General features: G+C 40.8%; 1 protein-coding gene across 1 annotated transcript in view; it reads left to right on the forward strand.

Annotated features, from left to right (window-relative positions):
• LOC139457724 (retinoic acid receptor gamma-A-like) overlaps positions 1–21,227 on the forward strand; it is a 69,052-nt gene that overhangs the window by 15,559 nt on the left and 32,266 nt on the right. Inside the window, exon 2 of the mRNA XM_071239075.1 lies at positions 8,517–8,582. The gene's annotated coding sequence lies outside the window, so the exon portion shown is untranslated. The remainder of the gene's footprint in view (positions 1–8,516; positions 8,583–21,227) is intronic.

Here is a 21,227-nt window from a genome sequence, read left to right on the forward strand (position 1 = left end):
AGTTATCGGGTACAGTGTACACGTGACTACTGTCCTTGTGACATGATAGTATTGAGACCGACATGCAAGTAGGTTAAGTCTTAATCTACAATCAGTAAGTCAGACGCAATGTCCACGTCAATACATGTAAGTACAGCTGATAAATATGTGGTTACTTAACGTCTTGTCCTCCTGGACATACGCTAAAGCATGGACTGAAATTATTTATGACGAAATAATTCACTCTCTTATTATTTGTTTCAAATAAGCAGTGGAACATAACTAACTAGACCTGACTATTCTAAGCAACTAGAATGGCTAGACCTACGTACTTTTATTATCTAGGTTGGTTTTGAAAAAAACCTTTAATGCAGATATTCTGATGTAATGCCGCTGTCTGTGCTGGGTATAGAACATGACGCTGTCTGAACTGGGTATAGAACATGGTGCTGTCTGTACTGCATATAGAACATGGCGATGTCTGTACTTGTTACAGAGAATGGTGCTGTCTGTACTGGTTATAGAACATGGTTCTGTCTGTACTGAATATAGAACATGATGCTGTCTGTACTGGTTATAGAACATGGTGCTCTCTGTACTGAATATAGAACATGGTGCTGTCTGTACTGGTTATAGAACATGGTGCTGTCTGTGATGGGTATAGAACATGACGCTGTCTGTACTGGGTATAGACCATGGTGCTGTCTGTACTGAATATAGTACATGGTGCTGTCTGTACTGAATATAGTACATGGTGCTGTCTGTACTGAATATAGAACATGGTGCTGTCTGTACTGGGTATAGAACATGGTGGTGTCTGTGCTGAATATAGAACATGGTGCTGTCTGTACTGGGTATAGAACATGGTGCTGTTTGTACTAAATATAGAACATGGTGCTGTCTGTACTGGGTATAGAACATGGTGCTGTCTGTACTGAATATAGAACATGGTGCTGTCTGTACTGGGTATAGACCATGGTGCTGTCTGTACTGAATATAGTACATGGTGCTGTCTGTACTGAATATAGAACATGGTGCTGTCTGTACTGGGTATAGAACATGGTGGTGTCTGTACTGAATATAGAACATGGTGCTGTCTGTACTGGGTATAGAACATGGTGCTGTTTGTACTGAATATAGAACATGATGCTGTCTGTACTGGGTATAGAACATGGTGCTGTCTGTACTGAATATAGAACATGGTGCTGTCTGTACTGGGTATAGACCATGGTGCTGTCTGTACTGGGTATAGAACATGGTGCTGTCTGTACTGAATATAGACCATGGTGCTGTGTGTACTGAATATAGAACATTGTGCTATCTGTACTGAATATAGAACGTGGTGCTGTCTGTACTGAATATAGAACATAGTGCTATATGTACTGAATATAGAACATGGTGCTGTTTGTACTGGGTATAGAACATGGTGCTGTCTGTACTGGGTATAGAACATGGTGCTGTCTGTACTGGGTATAGAACATGATGCTGTCTGTACTGAATATAGAACATGGTGCTGTCTGTACTGAATATAGAACATGGTGCTGTCTGTACTGAATATAGAACGTGGTGCTGTCTGTACTGTGTATAGAACATGGTGCTGTCTGTACTGGGTATAGAACATGGTGCTGTTTGTACTGAATATAGAACATGGTGCTGTCTGTACTGGGTATAGAACATGGTGCTGTCTGTACTGGGTATAGAACATGGTGCTGTTTGTACTGAATATAGAACATGGTGCTGTCTGTACTGGGTATAGAACATGGTGCTGTCTGTACTGGGTATAGAACATGGTGCTGTTTGTACTGAATATAGAACATGGTGCTGTCTGTACTGGGTATAGAACGTTGTGCTGTCTGTACTGAATATAGAACATGGTGCTGTCTGTACTGAATATAGAACATGGTGCTATCTGTACTGAATATAGAACATGATGCTGTCTGTACTGAATATAGAACATGGTGCTGTCTGTACTGAATATAGAACATGGTGCTGTCTGTACTGTGTATAGAACATGGTGCTGTTTGTACTATGTATAGAACATGGTTCTGTGTGTACTGAATATAGAACATGATGCTGTCTGTGCTGAATATAGAACATGGTGTTGTCTGTTCTGAATATAGAACATGACGCTGTCTGTACTGGGTATAGGTCATGACGCTGTCTGTTCTGAATATAGAACATGATGCTGTCTGTACTGAATATAGAACGTTGTGCTGTCTGTACTGAATATAGAACGTTGTGCTGTCTGTACTGGGTATAGAACATGGTGCTGCCTGTACTGAATATAGAACGTGGTGCTGTCTGTACTGAATATAGAACGTGGTGCTGTCTGTACTGGGTATAGAACATGGTGCTGCCTGTACTGAATATAGAACGTGGTGCTGTCTGTACTGAATATAGAACATGGTGATGTCTGTGCTGAATATAGAACGTTGTGCTGTCTGTATTGAATATAGAACGTTGTGCTGTCTGTACTGAATATAGAACGTTGTGCTGTCTGTACTGAATATAGAACGTTGTGCTGTTTGTACTGGGTATAGAACATGGTGCTGCCTGTACTGAATATAGAACGTGGTGCTGTCTGTACTGAATATAGAACGTGGTGCTGTCTGTACTGGGTATAGAACATGGTGCTGCCTGTACTGAATATAGAACGTGGTGCTGTCTGTACTGAATATAGAACATTGTGATGTCTGTGCTGAATATAGAACGTTGTGCTGTCTGTATTGAATATAGAACGTTGTGCTGTCTGTACTGAATATAGAACGTTGTGCTGTCTGTACTGAATATAGAACGTTGTGCTGTCTGTACTGAATATAGAACATGGTGCTGTCTGTACTGGGTATAGAACATGGTGCTGTCTGTACTGAATATAGAACGTGGTGCTGTCTGTACTGTATATAGAACATGATGCTGTCTGTGCTGAATATAGAACGTTGTGCTGTCTGTACTGAATATAGAACGTTGTGCTGTTTGTACTGTGTATAGAACATGGTGCTGTCTGTACTGAATATAGAACGTGGTGCTGTCTGTACTGAATATAGAACATGGTGTTGTCTGTACTGAATATAGAACATGGTGCTGTCTGTACTGAATATAGAACATGGTGCTGTCTGTACTGAATATAGAACATGGTGCTGTCTGTACTGAATATAGAACGTGGTGCTGTCTGTACTGAATATAGAACATGGTGATGTCTGTACTGAATATAGAACATGGTGCTGTCTGTACTGAATATAGAACATGGTGATGTCTGTGCTGAATATAGAACGTGGTGCTGTCTGTGCTGAATATAGAACATTGTGCTGTCTGTACTGAATATAGAACATGGTGCTCTCTGTGCTGAATATAGAACATGGTGCTGTCTGTACTGAATATAGGACATGTTGCTGGCTTTTCTTGGTATAGAAAATTGTTGTACTGCGTAAAAAATGAAATCCGAATTCGTCCATTGAATAGAAGTTCGTGGATGTTATGTTGAGCGAGATTTTGACCCGTAGATAACTTGTTCAAGGGCACAAGTTTCCTATCAATGTCAACTACACTGATACTGTGTTCTGGATGTCTCAAACTGGGATAATGTGTCACTATTGATTGTACACAGACTTGATAGCTCAGAACATTGTATACGTTGTCTTCGTAATGTTATGCTTCCACAATAAATATATACATGTATATTCGTTTTCACAGGCAGATACATTGAAACCTGCTCTGCGGTATCCTTTTTGTAGTGCTCTGCACTATCCTTTTTGTAGTGCTCTGCACTATCCTTTAAAGTAAATACATTTCAAATTGATTTTTTTCTCAAATAAATTTTATTATAACGATCGCCAGTACAGTTAGTTCACTCAGTCCAACATAATTTACCAACTCAGCGGAGCCCCGCAGATGTCATAATATCAGAAACTCAGAATGAAGTTCCCTTTGTATATTTTGCAAACCTCGGACAGAGGTATTTGTTTTGATGTGCTCAAATGTATGGTTTTGACAGGAATAAAACCTAAACCCACTGTAATTTACGAATCATTGTGATTGACCTTGATGTACACAGGGAATAAGCTCGGAGGTAATAACCAGCTGTGAATAGGGATATCACTGCCAATGAGAATAGTGTGAGTGAGGGAGTATGGTTTTACGCCGCCTTTGAGCAGTATTCCAGCAATATAACCACGAAGGACAATGGGCTTTACACTTGTACACATTTTAGGAATCGAACCTGGGTCTTAGGCGTGACGGGCGAACGCATTAATGACTAGGCTACTCCACCACTACCCACCTTTATGAATAGAACTCTGAAAGACGTTCTACTTTATGTTAGTGTTTCAAACTGCCAGATCTGTACTATTAAACTACCATGCAAAAGAAAGTATACAACTGTGTTTGATGGTATCTTCACAGAAACAAAGAGGATGGTTATGTTTCATTGATTCATTACATCCGAAATGGATTTTTGATTTTATAGGCTCTTCAACTAACCTCCTGTGCAAAAGAAAATATACACCCATGTTAATGGTGGCCAAAACTGAAACAAACAAGAAATGGCTATTTGATAGAGTGTATTTGACACGGGTATCATGGTTGTGTTTTGGACCTCGGGTTTGCAATGTTTCGGCGACGTTTTCAGCCTAGTAACGTTTTAATAACGTTTGAGGTCGAATCCAATTTATAAGTATGTACATTGTCTCGCAGGGCAGGTAATAAAAGCTGAAGAAAACACGGCAATGATGTTGTCCGAGTCATTGTTATCATCAGGCCAAATGCCGTGTGTTCTCTCCACGTCCTACTCATGGAACCAACTGCCTGGAAATAAGCGAGTGTGAAGTAGACATATCTGCGTCCCACGTCGTTGTAGTATGTTGATACGCCAACAAATAAGCCGCCGGCTCTAGTCGTTCGATCAGTGAGTTTACTCTTACGACAAACAATGTAGTGCTTGAGACTTTTTCTTACCCTGTTCAATTGTGTCAACGCGAAGGCACTCGCTACACATTATGTTCTGTCACATGTAAAGATAAACTGACGCGGAATCAATGATTACAGTAAGATATGCCTTCTATCTGAATATACAAAGAAAACATCCCATGATTTGTTGTGCTTTAGGGTACTCCTATATAACTTTGTGTTTCGGAGATCTCCCAGGGTTTTTACCTTCTACCTTTGACGTACTGACTGTGCACGCAGGGCATTAAAAACAACACAAGGGGCGGCGGGGTAGCTTAGTAGTTTAAGCGTTCGCTCGTCACACCGCGAGAAACGGGTTCAATTCCCCACATGGGTTCAATGCATGAAGCCTATTTCTGGTGTTCCCTGCCAGGATATATGCTGGAATGTGGTTATAAGTGGCGTAAAACCATACTCACTCACTCAACATAGCTTGTGATGTGTATTTTTCTTCCGAAGTTTAGCTTGTGTTTCTTCAGGTGAACAATAGATTTGCCTTTGCATTTGTTGGTGACGTAGGCCACGCTGGGCGGGATACGCTCACCTTTTCGCGAACATCTGGTATCTTCACTATTTGATAGTGATTCATAAACATGCTAAAGACGGAATCCTACAATTGACTCTGTCTGCTTTTGACAGAGATTTCTGTTGATCATGAAAAAGCTTTTATCCCTTTTGATTAAAGTGTAAAGTGATCCTAATTAACACTATGAGTAGATTACTATATTGGTTACGCACATTCATGATTAGTGAGTGAGTGAGCTGGGTTTAACGTCGCTTTTAACAGTATTTCAGTTGTATCGCAGCGTGTCAGCTTAATGTGGGAGGAAAGCCCTAAGTGATGCAGGTCTCAGACGTTTACCACTTCGGTGAAACCAATGAGCACGGGTATGGTGCTGACAAACCTAGAAGCATAATCGGGGCGAACCGGGATTCGAACCCACAATCATAGGTTTCTGGCGAATCGTGGGGCCTTAGACGACTGGGCCACCCGTAACCCCCCATAAGTAATTACATTTGATTTAACGCTGCCTGTTCCGTTTTTAGTAACTGCGTAACTTGTAAATGTATAAGACGACCTTGCGTTTGTTAGCATAGGCTAGGCGATGGTCCTACTGTGGAATATGTGTATGCTATTAAAAGAAAACGAATCTAGATTATACAAAAGCAAGTCTAGCCAGCTGTATTCCACAGGACGGGAGGAGGAAAATGTTTTTGTGGAGGAAAGCATTTCATCGACTATATGTTAGCTGGTTGTTTAGGAGCAACAGTGGCTGTTTTCGCATGTCCACTGACACGTTAAGAGTGAAAAGTTGATGAACGTCGATAGCGTTGAGGCAAAACCATTCCTAGTATGGTCCTTGCGAACGTTTATCCGATTCATCAAGTTCACTTTGAATATATGTTAACATGTTTCTCCACGTTTGTGTGGCATTTAAAGGGGAGTAATATATATATATTTTTTTATATATATATATATATTTTTATATATATATATATATTTTTATTTGTTGCATTTCATATTGTTTTTACAAAGAATAAAACAGTGACTTCCATGTTATCAAAAATGTGTATGGCATGATGACCAATATCTATAGAATCTGTCTAAATTCTCACTCCTAAGTGCTGTACATTTGGAGATGAAGTAATACTTCTTAAGTTAATTCTTGAAGGTTTGGAACGATGGAATATGCTTTGTGTCTTTATGTGAGAAAATAATGTTTTTGCAAAGAATAATTATAAGATTTAATGGGTCATTACTTCCAAATTGGTATCCAAGTAAAACATGTCGTTTGGTGATATTTGCTTTCGCTGGTATTTAGCCAAAGTTCCAGTGCTGTAAGAGGAAAAATGCCAGTCAGCAGTTTCTTCCATCAAAACATGCTTGATTTTACTGTGTGAAATACTGTCCTCTCCGACCACATGCCATCAATCATCATTATTTTATAATTTGTTTATCATAAATTATGTAAAATAACGCCTGAATGCCACTGGTTTCATCCTTCCCATCCCTCGTAAACTCTGGCGAATGTGCTGAAGGTTCAAACAAGGTGCACATTAAGGAACGTCGTGAACATGTTTATACCCACAAGTTGTCAAACAATCTATCGTTAAATACACCAAACATTGAAGTTATTCATCGCTTCACAAGCAGTATCACATGCAAATATACACGTGTTGGCACACACACAGCGGCCGTTTTCCGTGCTGGGATTCGAACCACTGACTTCATGATCAAGGCACTCATGAATGTATTAATGATATCAATGGATGTCCACATTCGTATATTATCATGTGTTGCATGATTAATGCATGTTTACGTGCCTATATTATCAGGCGTTGCATGATAAATACATGTATACGTGTTGCATGGATGATCCATGTCTACATGTGTATATTATCATGTGGTGCATGAATGATGCATGTTTACGTGCCTATAGTATCATGTGTTGCATGAATGATGCATGTTTTCGTGCGTATATAATCATGTGTTGCATGAATGATGCATGTTTACGTGCCTATATAATCATGTGTTGCATGAATGATGCATGTTTACGTGCGTATATAATCATGTGTTGCATGAATGATGCATGTTTACGTGCGTATATTATCATGTGTTGCATGAATGATGCATGTTTTCGTGCGTATATTATCATGTGTTGCATGAATGATGTATGTTTACGTGCCTATATAATCATGTGTTGCATGGATGATGCATGTCTACATGTGTATATTATCATGTGGTGCATGAATGATGCATGTTTACGTGCCTATAGTATCATGTGTTGCATGAATAATGCATGTTTACGTGCGTATATAATCATGTGTTGCATGAATGATGCATGTTTACGTGCGTATATAATCATGTGTTGCATGAATGATGCATGTTTACGTGCGTATATAATCATGTGTTGCATGAATGATGCATGTTTACGTGCGTATATTATCATGTGTTGCATGAATGATGCATGTTTTCGTGCGTATATTATCATGTGTTGCATGAATGATGTATGTTTAAGTGCCTATATAATCATGTGTTGCATGGATGATGCATGTTTACATGTGTATATTATCATGTGTTGCATGAATGATGCATGTTTATGTGCCTATATTATCATGTGTTTCATGATTAATGCATGTTTACGTGCGTATATTATCATGTGTTGCATGAATGATGCGCGTTTTCCTGCCTATATTATCATGTGTTGCATGAATGATGTATGTTGACGTGTGTATATTATCATGTGTTGCATGATTAATGCATGTTTACGCCTGTATATTATAATGCATGGTTACGTGTGTGTATTATCATGTGTTTCATGGCTAATGCATGTTTACGTGTCTGTATTATCATGTGTTGCATGATTAATGCATGTTTACGTGTGTATATTATCATGTGTTGCATGATTAATGCATGGTTACGAGTGTATATGATCATGTGTTGCATGGCTAATGCATGTTTACGTGCGTATATTATCATGTGTTCCATGGTTAATACATGTTTACATACTTGCGTTATATATCATGTTTGCATTTCGGTGAATGATGTATGTGCATATATGTATTAATATATTGTGTCGACATTGTTTTTGCAGACATGGCATTGACGTTGAAATGATAATGTGAAAAACTTTGGGATAGCAATGAAGATGGAGAGACAGGTATGTTGTTTATTAATTTTACCACCACAGATGTATCTGCATACATTGTAGGTATACCTGTCTGCAGGAGAGTGTTTATGTACACGTACATCACTAGGTAGTATGCGTGGCACTTAGTGATCTATTTAGAAGCGTCTCATTTGTTTTGCACGGCAGTTTACGTTTGTCATTGCCGTATATGTCAGGGGGCCGTGCGTCCACCTGGTAGGGGAAGCTAACTTCACCTCACATTAAGTAGAGGAAATGATAAACGTCAATGAGTACGGGAAACATTGTTACACTGCGCCGCTTGTAGCTTCCTCTAACCATGACCTATGGCTGTATAATATCTCCTCTCAATGATAGAGGGAAACTACCGGGGAAAAGAAAGTATACACTTAAAAATTAGATTGGATCAGAAAATAAGCAAATCCTTACTGGGCTGAAAACTGTCGTCGAAACAATGTAAACATAAAGTCCAAAACACAGCTATGATACCCGTGTATATACTATGCAAAAGAGTATTGAAAAATTTGTTTTTAGGTGAAATTACAGGAAAATAAACAAATGTCTGGCAATGAGAGTGAATTATGAGGCAAGAACATTTCCGATGAAATCAAGCTTCCAAACACAAAAATGTGAAACACGTGACCTCGAACAGCACGTGCAAGGTCGGTGTGACAGATATTTCATTGTCACTCAGGTGCGTTTGTGTGAAGACATGTTGTTTTCATGGAACCAAACGCTAAACAATTCATTACACTCATTAAGGAAGCAATTAGCATTTATCATGCAACGTTTGCAACGCGCTGAACGTTTAAGTGCCTTAGACATATTTCAGGTGAGCACACGTCAGAATATTGTTGCCCAAAGGCTGTTTCTCAATCTGTCATCAGCACAAACAACGTGGATGATCGACTAGGCTCTGGACGCCCAAGAGCAAACACTCCAGTCCAGAACAGCTAAGCCATAATAATGACAGTAAGAAATAGGTTGCAAACTGACACTCAGATGAGGGACAGGTTGCAAGAGGCAGCTGACGTAAAGGCACATGCCCAGGCGGTGCAAAACGTCTGCACAGATGACAGCACATAATCGTCAGCGCTTGTATAATCAACGCTGGACTAATGTCATGTTTTCTAACGAATCGAGGTTTACTCTCGACTTCCATGACAGAAGGAATCGAGTTCTGGGACGTCCTAGTGATCGTTTTATGGACGTTAACGTCGTACAGCATGATGGTTTTGGGGATGGGTCCATAATGGTATGGGGGAGTATCACAATGATTGGCCGGACTGTGTTCCATATTGACCATAGCAGAGTCACAGGTCAGTACAGGACAACATCATTGCATCACACGTGGTGCCATTTGCACAACGTGTTGGGCAACGTTACATCTTTCAAGATGATAATGCACGTGCTCATCGTGCCAAAATTGTGACCCAATTTCTCAAGCAACAAAACACCCATATCATACCATGGCCAGAACTCAGTCCGGTCCTTCCTCTCATTGAACATGTCTGGGAAATTATTGGCAGACGTGTACGTCAACGTCAAAATCCACCCACCACTATCAATGGACTCGGTGTTGCTGTCACTGTTGAGTGGAACAACACTGGTCAAGCTAACAATGGACGACTCACAGAAGCATCCTTCGAAAAATTCGAAAATGTCTGGCCAACAGAGGTGGTTTTTATCCGATATTAGTGAGTGAATGAGTTTGGTTTTACGCCGCTTTAAGCAATATTCCAGCAAGATCACGGCGGAGGACACTGAAATCGGCTTCACACATTGTACCCATGTGGGGAATCGAACCTTGGTTTTTTGACGTAATGAGACAACGCTTTAACCACTAGACTACCCCACCACCCTCCGGCGTTGGCTGAGAAATGCAAATTTCGAATTTGACCCCCGACTTCTTAAACAACCTAGTGCGCCACCATCTCATCACACGGACCATTAGAACTCATTAAATCTGATCGCTTACTCCCCTGAAGAATGATCATATCATTTCCATTTGCCGATACCATAAAGATCAGAAGGTCATTCCTGCTATCCCCCACTATTTTTGGCAAGGTATATACAGGGACATCACCATTCACTCATGCTCCGTTGATTATAAGGGACCCGCCATTATGTTTCCTTCTGAAAATATATTTTGTTTCAGGAAACACTGGAATAAAATTATTTTGCCCTAGATTTCATGAAAAATATATTAAAGCCTGGCATGATGTGCTCTCATTATGAAAAACAACGAAGTACAATACGTCATCAAAATTTTCTAGTCCAGGTCATATTCCAGTGTGTCAACAATTCGTCTTCTACATTGACCTATTTTCGTACAGGCCGGCTTATATTTTGTCATATCTGTATGATGTGTACCATGTACGTGAGTGGATGTCTTATCCAGTTAACAGAAATTATTTTGATCTTGAAGATTAAAAACGAAATGCGACCAGTTTGGTTCTCAACGTATGTCGATAAACCTTCATTTAACCTTCCCATTTCTGACCATTGATTTCTTGTAGGTGTTTTGTATTGTTGTAGTTAGCTTTTGGACATAGATACTTGGAATGGTTGAGTCTGGGCTCAGTTGATGCATGTTCGTCATTACAAAAGTGGGTTTGAATCTCAGGTTCGCTATAAAGTTCCTTCTCGGTCTGTCAGCACCAGACACGTGCTCGTGGGTTTCAATAGGTAAACATCTAGAACATGAATCACTTTGGCATTTTCTACAACAGGAAGCTGACGCGTTGGGATATTACTGAAGTACTGTCCGAATTCACTCACTCCCAATTAAGATTCATCACAGATGGACAAACGTGTTTCTCTCGAGCTCAGTCACATTTTGAAGGTATAATGAATTCACTAAAATCTAATCTTCTTTCTAATAACAATATATCGCATACTTTGCGAGCAGAATAAACATTCTCCTAATAGTAGAAGTGGGATTTTGCGATGTGCTCTGATGAATCTCTTTAAAACTCATACCTTGGCAATGCTTTCCATAATGTGTAATACAAACATGGTGTGTGGTGATGCAATACATGGATATGTTAGAACTGACAACCTTATTATTATATCTTGCCACTACCCCCTTACCCGAAAGCGCTTCGCTGCTTTTGTTCCACGGTATTTTTTTTTTTTAAATGGCAACTGAAGAGGTCCCCAGAGCAGATCGTCGCAACGCGAACTTGGACGCCTTTGGAGTTAGTGAGTGAGTGAGTTTGGTTTAACGTCGCTTTTAACAGTATTCAAGTTATACCACGGCGTCTCAGCTTAATGTGGGAGGAAAGCCCACGAGCACGGGTATGGTGCTGACAAACCAAGAAGCATGATTGGGTCGAACCGGGATTCGAACCCATAATCATATGTTTCTGGCGTGCCAAAAGGGACGCAACTCTGCACAGCGAATCGCGGTGCCTTAGACGACTGGGCCAACCGTGCACCCGACGCCTTTGGACATTACTGGATTTTGACACTGATTCTGTAGTGAGGAGATGGAACGCAGCACATCCAAAGAAAACAATAGTTCAACATGAAACTCAGTTCATGTTATTACTATAGGTAAATCCTCAAAATCAGTTGCAATTTCAAAACCAAACTTTCGATTAACCTGAGGGCTCGGAGACCATCATCACATAAGTTATCTCCCTTCCCATTTGCTGCGGCGTGAACGACTGTCCACTTCTTCTGTTTTGACGGCATCTTGACATATGGCATCGTAGTGTCACGTTAGAAACGGTTCGGCCCGCACTGGCGATTATTATTATCTAAAATCGGTCGACACAGAACTCGTAAACCCATGTCATCTGCTGTCCCAATCAATTGCAATCTGTTCTGTTCACAGAGTGATCAAATTTCTGTTCAGATCTTCACGATGGTCGATGTAGTGTTTGACGGGCCGGTATTGAACTGCTGTGTGGATGAACATGATATACTCGAGGCTTGAACCGTTACAGTCTAGGTGGGAATACGTTTCAACGGATCCTCGAAGGAAGCTGCAGATGAGAATGTAACGAATGACCCATTGATTGATGCCGGAAGCGCGTTGAGATCCTTCTTTGGATGGTTAGACCGATTGCTGACGAAAGAAACAATACCGAGAATGGAATGTTTATTCCCCGGCCTTGAATCTGATCGAATAAGTACTTCGGCAATGTGCTGTTATTAGATCTGGCAGATGTCTTGAAGGACGAACGGATGCACCTCAAGCACCGTTCCGAAATGTAATTGTAAGCCTAGGCATGGTCAAAGTGTGATTCTTCCTTGGGGTAGTCCGGGTGGGAATCTGTTTCCAGCAACCAGTGCTGGTCGTAAGAGGTGATATAATGGATCGGGGAACTTGTTGACCTGGTTGATGACTTGTTGCTGGCAGGTTGATGGCGTGTCATCATACCCTGACGGCGTGGATCGTTGTTCCAAATATCATTGCCTGAATCGTGTGATTCAGATTGTATAGCAGGCAACCATCAAATGTTGAGCAAAACAACAAAACAAATAAGATGTGCGTGATACAGACCCGTTAGGGTACATCCGATATTGAATTGCAGTGGTGTTGAAGGGTATTCAGTGTGGAATAGTCTGCAAGGTCTTTTTTATATCATACCCTCGGTTTGTGCAGAGTTGCCTTCCCTAGGATTGTCAGAAAGTGGGCAACGAACGTGGGTTTGAATCCTGGTTCACCCTGTTTCCAGGTTTTGTCAGTCCCATACCCGTGCTCATGGGCTGACGCCTACGCTTAAGTCCTGCATGACTTCGGGCTTTCCTCCTACATCAAGCTGACACACCGTGATATAACCACAATACTGTTCAAAGCGTATTTAGATAGAAATCCTCACTTGCTCGTCTTATGAACCCCCTTAAAAGTTCTAATTCAAGTAGCTGAAGCCATGCGACTTCCCTGTGAAGACATACGGCATTTAGCAAGTACATTTGTATGCGCAATCCTTTAATACTTAATCAATAAGATCGAATGTTCGTACAGATATTAAATACCACAAATGAAATCTAACTTTTTATTGGAAATATGCTTTTGTACCACCGTGGGTGGTTTTGGGAATAAATGACCTGGCTTGAGATAAGACGTGACTTAAATAGATATCGTTGAGGTAATACTATCACTTGAATGTTTGTGATGCTAAATACAGTAAGAATGTGTTTAAAGTTGTTTGATCAAGGTTAAAAATTTAAGACATCAACAAATCTTTTTCTAAAGGTTGTATGGTAGACATATGGATAACATTTCCAAATTTGACGCATCACAGACAAAACATGTTGTCCGATGCAATTCTCTATTTTGACTAATACCAAATGTTTTTCAGGTGAACTGATGACTTGCCTTTGCATGTGTTTGTGCCACAAGTAGGAGCAGCATACGCTCGCATTTTCGATAAACACCTGGTATCATCACTATTTGATAGGAATCAACACACAGGGTGTAGTCGGAATCTTACAATGCACTCTACTTTTAGTAGAGATTTCTTCTGATTATGGACATTGGTTTTGTCGCCGCCTTTATTTGTATGCTATTGTTACTGTTTCTGAACCTCATGCAAATGTCGTGTATTCAAATGAATTCAATGTGGTCATGTTGGGTATCGGCTAATGCAATGAAGTCGAGTTTGTAATTTAATAAAAGTGGCATTTGAAATAAGATTACAGCATAGAAACTAAATCGCAGGAAAACTCGATAATAAGCTCTTTGTGCAAATTCCAAAGAATTACAATTGAAAAGAGTGAATGTAATCACACAAGATACTTAGTCCAGGTGAGTTCTAAGTTTGAATGTGAAACCTCAGCGTCAGTGAATAACCAGTCTCGCTTACCCGCCTAAACAGATTCCTTTGGGCGTAAAAGTAAAAAAGAGGTGAACATTATATGAATGGATCACTGAAAGTCTGTGATGACACCACGTGTTCGCGGAAAGGGTAAACCATTACCAATGTCCTGCACTTATAGGGACTTACAACCGATGTAAAAACAGATATATTGACATACAAAATACGTAAAAGAATCAGTTCCTTTGTACGACCAGTCAATGCACTTTGTCCGAGCAAAGTAGGTGTCGTCTTTGTTCGTAATGTCATCTTGTAGCCGGTACCACCGTGTGTAGTACACATGTATTAATAACGTTGTTTACAAGCTTTCCATATGAGTATTTTGCAGAATAATTAATTTCACAGACTTTTTCAGATTACCATTTTAAATTTTACTTTCTACTTCTCGTTTTGTTATCCTGTATGTTTGAAAACATGTCATACATCTGAGTAAATTACGATTTTCAGTTACTGCATCTTAATTAATATTTTGAAATTATCTAGGCAATGCTATTATTCATTCAGAAATGAAATGGCCAAAATGTCACTTAAATGATTTCGAAATATTGTAAGAAATTGTATGGAAAGAACGTCGTGTACAATATCTGGACTTCATTGCCCAAACAGTTTGACATGTTGTGGAATACTAATTAGTGAGCGGGTGAACGAAGTTTAATGCTGTTGTGAACAGTATATCATCACGCTGTGTCAGCTGAAAGTCTGAGGAAGTGATCCAAGGTCCCATGCCACAAAGTGATCTTAGCTCTATGACCATCGTGAGCCTATGTTAAAGTATGGAGGCGACTAACGGGATCACTGGATTGTCTTGTCCAGACACGATTATTTCCAGACCGCTGTCATATATCTGGAATATTGCTGAGTGCGGCGTTGAACAACAAACAAGACGTTAAAGTATGGGTGTTGCGATCAACATAGTGCTAAGATCGCTTCGTTGAAAGGGGCTAAGGTCTATCACGGGTAGGGTGCTGACAAATGTAGAATGATAATCAAAGTGAAAAGGATGCTAAGCTACACAGCGTGCCCTAGATTCTGGATGCCGCTTTGAATAATAGCCTGGAAAGATCCGGGTTAGAATTGGTCGTTGGTCTTCAGCAAACCATGCTTGTCGTAAGAGACAACTAACGGGATCTGGTGGTCAGGCTCGCTGACTTGGCTGAAGCATGTCATCGTATCCCAATTGGGTAGATCGATGCTCATGAGGTCAATAACTGACTTGTCATTTATTTACAGACCGCCGTCTTATAGCTGGAATATTGCTGACTGCGGCGTTAAACAACAAACAAACAAACAAAATAAACCCTAGAATGATAGGAGTGAGCGAGTGACTTTAGTACTACGCCGCCTTTACCAGTATTTCAGTTTTATAACGGCGTCTCAGCTGAATGGAGGAAAGCCCAAGTGAGTGAGTATTGTTTTACGCCGCTGTTTGCAATATTCCAGCAATATCACGGCGGGGGACACCAGAAATTGGCTTCACACATTGTACCCATGTCGGGAATCGAACCACTAGGCTACTCCACCGCCCCAGGAAAGCCCACAGTGATCACAGACGTTTTATGTCTTCGTTGAAACCCATGAGCACGTGTATGGTGCTGACAAACCATGAAACATACCCGTGTCAAATCGGGATTCGAACCCACAACTAGAGGTTTCTGGAGTGTCCAATGGGCGCACCTCTACACTGCGAATATACTCTCGTATGTCAGTATGACCTAAGCCGTACATCACCTATTTTTTAATGATTTAACTTCCATGCATTAGTTACGACCGAGTGATTTTGATATTATATAACAGGTTAAATATCAACTGATTTAGTGAGGTAATGGTCAAGAGACTTTACTCTAAAACACGGTTTTAGTGTCGGCTATTCACTACCGTGAAATGATGTCTGAATGCACACCCGCATCCAGCTCCAAATAAACGGATGCTTGCTGATTAAATTGCAATGTTCACAATAAACTCACATGTACATGTAGATGCTGAGCTGGGCTTTCTGACGCAACAGCCATCACGGTGTCATAGTGCATGAACGGGACGGAGAGTGTGGCTGTCAACGGGAGGTTATGAAACTGGCTCACTCAGCATATTGTAAGCAAGATCGTTGGAGGATGACGACTGGCCGTGTAACCGTGGTGCGGTTCATAAGCTTACATGACTGACTGGCTTCATCCACGAACAGCTGGTGTAGAAAGGTGTTTGGACAATATACATCATGGATTTTTTGCGGCATTTGCTCAGTGATGATGATGATTTCTTTGGCTTTGAGGATTGTGGTAAGTGATTTGAGAACACCTGGTGTCATCACCTTGAAAGTAATGGTGCAAAAAACATGCTCATAGTCGGAATGATTCAATGGACGCTGCTTCCCACAGAATATTCTTTATCAAAATGGAAAGGTTTTTGTCGGTTATATTTATTATCATGATTATGTTCATGGAAAGGTTTTTGTAGCTATTACTGCAAAAAGATTAGGAAATTTTACATAAAAAGTAATACTATTTCCTGTGAGTGCTTTGAAAGCAGCTCTAAATGACTGCTACGCCAATTGGTTCCGAAACAGCTACATCTGCTGCACCAACTCCGACTGCAACAACAGTTTGTTGTGAAAGTATATTGTGATATTGCTTTGGCACAAACATCTTAATTCCATTAATTTGGATTGGTTAGTATGCCTGTCCGTTTAAAAATCAACCAATCACATTTTTTGCTTTTCTAGTCAATAAATAATAGCTCTGATCGTCACATTTGTACTCTGAAATTGAACAGCATCTCTGTCATACTAAACATGAAATATCGTGCCAATTATGAAAACTTTCGTCGCTTCGTACTTGCAAATTGTCTTTAGTGAAAACACCGGCCTCTTTTTCAATATTAACAGGTTGGATTCTTGCTTTGTCAGCATCATAATGGTAGTAGTAGTTGTGGTTGCAGAAGTAGTTGTTGTGGATGCGATAGTAGTAGCTGTTGTTGCAGTAGTTGTAGTTGTGGTCGAAAAAGTAGCAGTTGAGGTTGCAGTAGTAGTTGTAGTTACAATAGTAGTAGTTAAGGTTGCAGTTGTAGTAGTAGTAGTTGTGGTTGCAGTAGAAGTAGTGGTTGCAATAGTAGTAGCTGTTGCAATAGTAGTTGTTGTTGCAGTAGTAGTTGTGGTTGAAGTAGTAGTAGTAGTTGTAGTTGCATAGCGGTAGTAGTGGTTGCAAAAGTAGTAGTTGAGGTTGCAGAAATTGTAATTGCAAAAATACTAGTTGAGGTAGTAGTAGTTGTTGTTGCAGTAGATTTTTTTTTTATGGTTGAAATATTAATTCTGGTTGAAGTAGTTGTAGTTGTAGTTGCAATAGCAGTAGTAGTGGTTGCAATGGTAGTAGTTGAGGTTGCAATAGCAGTAGTAGTGGTTGCAATAGTAGTAGCTGTAGTTGCAATAGCAGTAGTAGAAATAGTAGTAGTTGTGATTGTAGTGGTAGTTGTTGCAGTACTGCTTCCATAACAACAACTACTTCCTCTACTACTACAACCACAACTGCTTCTGCAATCTCAATCTACGGCTGCAATCACATAATCACTACAGCGACAACGACGACTACCACTGCTACCACAACTACTAGTTCTGCCACTACAACTACTACTGCTGTTACCCAACTGCTACTACTTCCCCAAACCGTGAAGATCCGGGTTAGACCAGGTCTTCAGCAACCCATGCTTGCCGTCCAGGTGACTAACTGGATCGGGTGGTCAGGATCAAAAACCTTACACTGAAGTATATGGTCTATTAGTACCTTCCATCTTTGACTGTCCTAAATAACCTGCATATCACACAACCCTCCCGTACTCTGGAACACTTCTTGTATCGTTTATCGTCATCAGTCCTAAATACCTTGCACGTCATACAGCCATCCCGTACTCTGGAACACTTCATATATCAGTCCTAAATACCTTGGCCGTCATACATCCATCCTGTACTCTGGAACACTTCATGTATCAGTCCTAACTACCTTGCCCGTCATACATCCATCCTGTACTCTGGAACACTTCATGTATCAGTCCTAACTACCTTGCCCGTCATACATCCATCCTGTACTCTGGAACACTTCATATATCAGTCCTAAATACCTTGCAAGCCATACAGCTATCCTGTACTCTGGAACACTTCATATATCAGTCCTAAATACCTTGCAAGCCATACATCCATCCTGTACTCTGGAACACTTCATGTATCAGTCCTAAATACCTTGCAAGCCATACATCCATCCTGTACTCTGGAACACTTCATATATCAGTCCTAAATACCTTGCAAGCCATACAGCTATCCTGTACTCTGGGACACTTCATATATCAGTCCTAAATACCTTGCAAGCCATACAGCTATCCTGTACTCTGGAACACTTCATATATCAGTCCTAAATACCTTGCAAGCCATACAGCTATCCTGTACTCTGGAACACTTCATATATCAGTCCTAAATACCTTGCAAGCCATACAGCTATCCTGTACTCTGGAACACTTCATGTATCAGCCCTAAATACCTTGCAAGCCATACATCCATCCTGTAGTCTGGAACGCTTCATGTATCAGCCCTAAATACCTTGCACGTCATACATCCATCCTGTACTCTGGAACACTTCATATATCAGTCCTAAATACCTTGCAAGCCATACAGCTATCCTGTACTCTGGAACACTTCATATATCAGTCCTAAATACCTTGCAAGCCATACATCCATCCTGTACTCTGGAACACTTCATGTATCAGTGCTAAATACCTTGCAAGCCATACATCCATCCTGTACTCTGGAACACTTCATGTATCAGCCCTAAATACCTTGCAAGCCATACAGCTATCCTGTACTCTGGAACACTTCATATATCAGTCCTAAATACCTTGCAAGCCATACAGCTATCCTGTACTCTGGAACACTTCATATATCAGTCCTAAATACCTTGCACGCCACACAACCATCTCGTACTCTGGAACACTTCGTGTGTCATCCATCATCGTCAGTCCTGAATACCTTGCACGCCATACAGCCATTCCGTATTCTGGAACATTTCTTGTATCGTCCATCATCGTCAGTCCTAATTACCTTGCACGCCACACAACCATCGCGTACTCTGGAACACTTCTTGTAGCGTATATCGTCGTCAGTCCTATAAAACTTGCACGCCATACATCCATCCTGTACTCTGGAATGCTTCTTGTATCAGTCCTAAATACCTTGCAAGCCATACATCCATCCTGTACTCTGGAACACTTCATGTATCAGTCCTAAATACCTTGCAAGCCATACATCCATCCTGTAGTCTGGAACAGTTTATGTTTCAGTCCTAAATACCTTGCACGCCACACAACCATCTCGTACCCTGGAACACTTCGTGTGTCATCCATCATCGTCAGTCCTGAATACCTTGCACGCCATACAGCCATCCTGTACTCTGGAACACTTCATAAATCAGTCCTAAATACCTTGCAAGCCATACATCCATCCTGTACTCTGGAACAGTTCATGTTTCAGTCCTAAATACCTTGCACGCCACACAACCATCCCGTATTCTGGAACACTTCGTGTGTCATCCATCATCGTCAGTCCTGAATACCTTGTACGCCATACAGCTATTCCGTATTCTGGAACATTTCTTGTATCGTCCATCATTGTCAGTCCTAATTACCTTGCACGCCACACAACCATCGCGTACTCTGGAACACTTCTTGTAGCGTCTATCGTCGTCAGTCCTATAAAACTTGCACGCCATACAGCTATCCTGTACTGTGGAACACTTCTTGTAGCGTCTACCGTCGTCAGTCCTAAATATCTTGCACGCCATACAGCTATCCTGTACTCTGGAACACTTCTTGTATCAGCCCTAAATACCTTGCAAGCCATACATCCATCCTGTACTCTGGAACACTTCATATATCAGTCCTAAATACCTTGCAAGCCATACAGCTATCCTGTACTCTGGAACACTTCATATATCAGTCCTAAATACCTTGCAAGCCATACATCCATCCTGTACTCTGGAACACTTCATATATCAGTCCTAAATACCTTGCAAGCCATACAGCTATCCTGTACTCTGGAACACTTCATATATCAGTCCTAAATACCTTGCAAGCCATACAGCTATCCTGTACTCTGGAACACTTCATGTATCAGCCCTAAATACCTTGCAAGCCATACATCCATCCTGTAGTCTGGAACGCTTCATGTATCAGCCCTAAATACCTTGCACGTCATACATCCATCCTGTACTCTGGAACACTTCATATATCAGTCCTAAATACCTTGCAAGCCATACAGCTATCCTGTACTCTGGAACACTTCATATATCAGTCCTAAATACCTTGCAAGCCATACATCCATCCTGTACTCTGGAACACTTCATGTATCAGTCCTAAATACCTTGCAAGCCATACATCCATCCTGTACTCTGGAACACTTCATATATCAGTCCTAAATACCTTGCAAGCCATACAGCTATCCTGTACTCTGGAACACTTCATATATCAGTCCTAAATACCTTGCACGCCACACAACCATCTCGTACTCTGGAACACTTCGTGTGTCATCCATCATCGTCAGTCCTGAATACCTTGCACGCCATACAGCCATTCCGTATTCTGGAACATTTCTTGTATCGTCCATCATCGTCAGTCCTAATTACCTTGCACGCCACACAACCATCGCGTACTCTGGAACACTTCTTGTAGCGTATATCGTCGTCAGTCCTATAAAACTTGCACGCCATACATCCATCCTGTACTCTGGAATGCTTCTTGTATCAGTCCTAAATACCTTGCAAGCCATACATCCATCCTGTACTCTGGAACACTTCAT

Source organism: Haliotis cracherodii, unplaced genomic scaffold (genome assembly GCF_022045235.1).
Source record: "Haliotis cracherodii isolate W230 unplaced genomic scaffold, xgHalCrac1.p SCAF_12, whole genome shotgun sequence".
NCBI lineage: Eukaryota > Metazoa > Mollusca > Gastropoda > Lepetellida > Haliotidae > Haliotis > Haliotis cracherodii.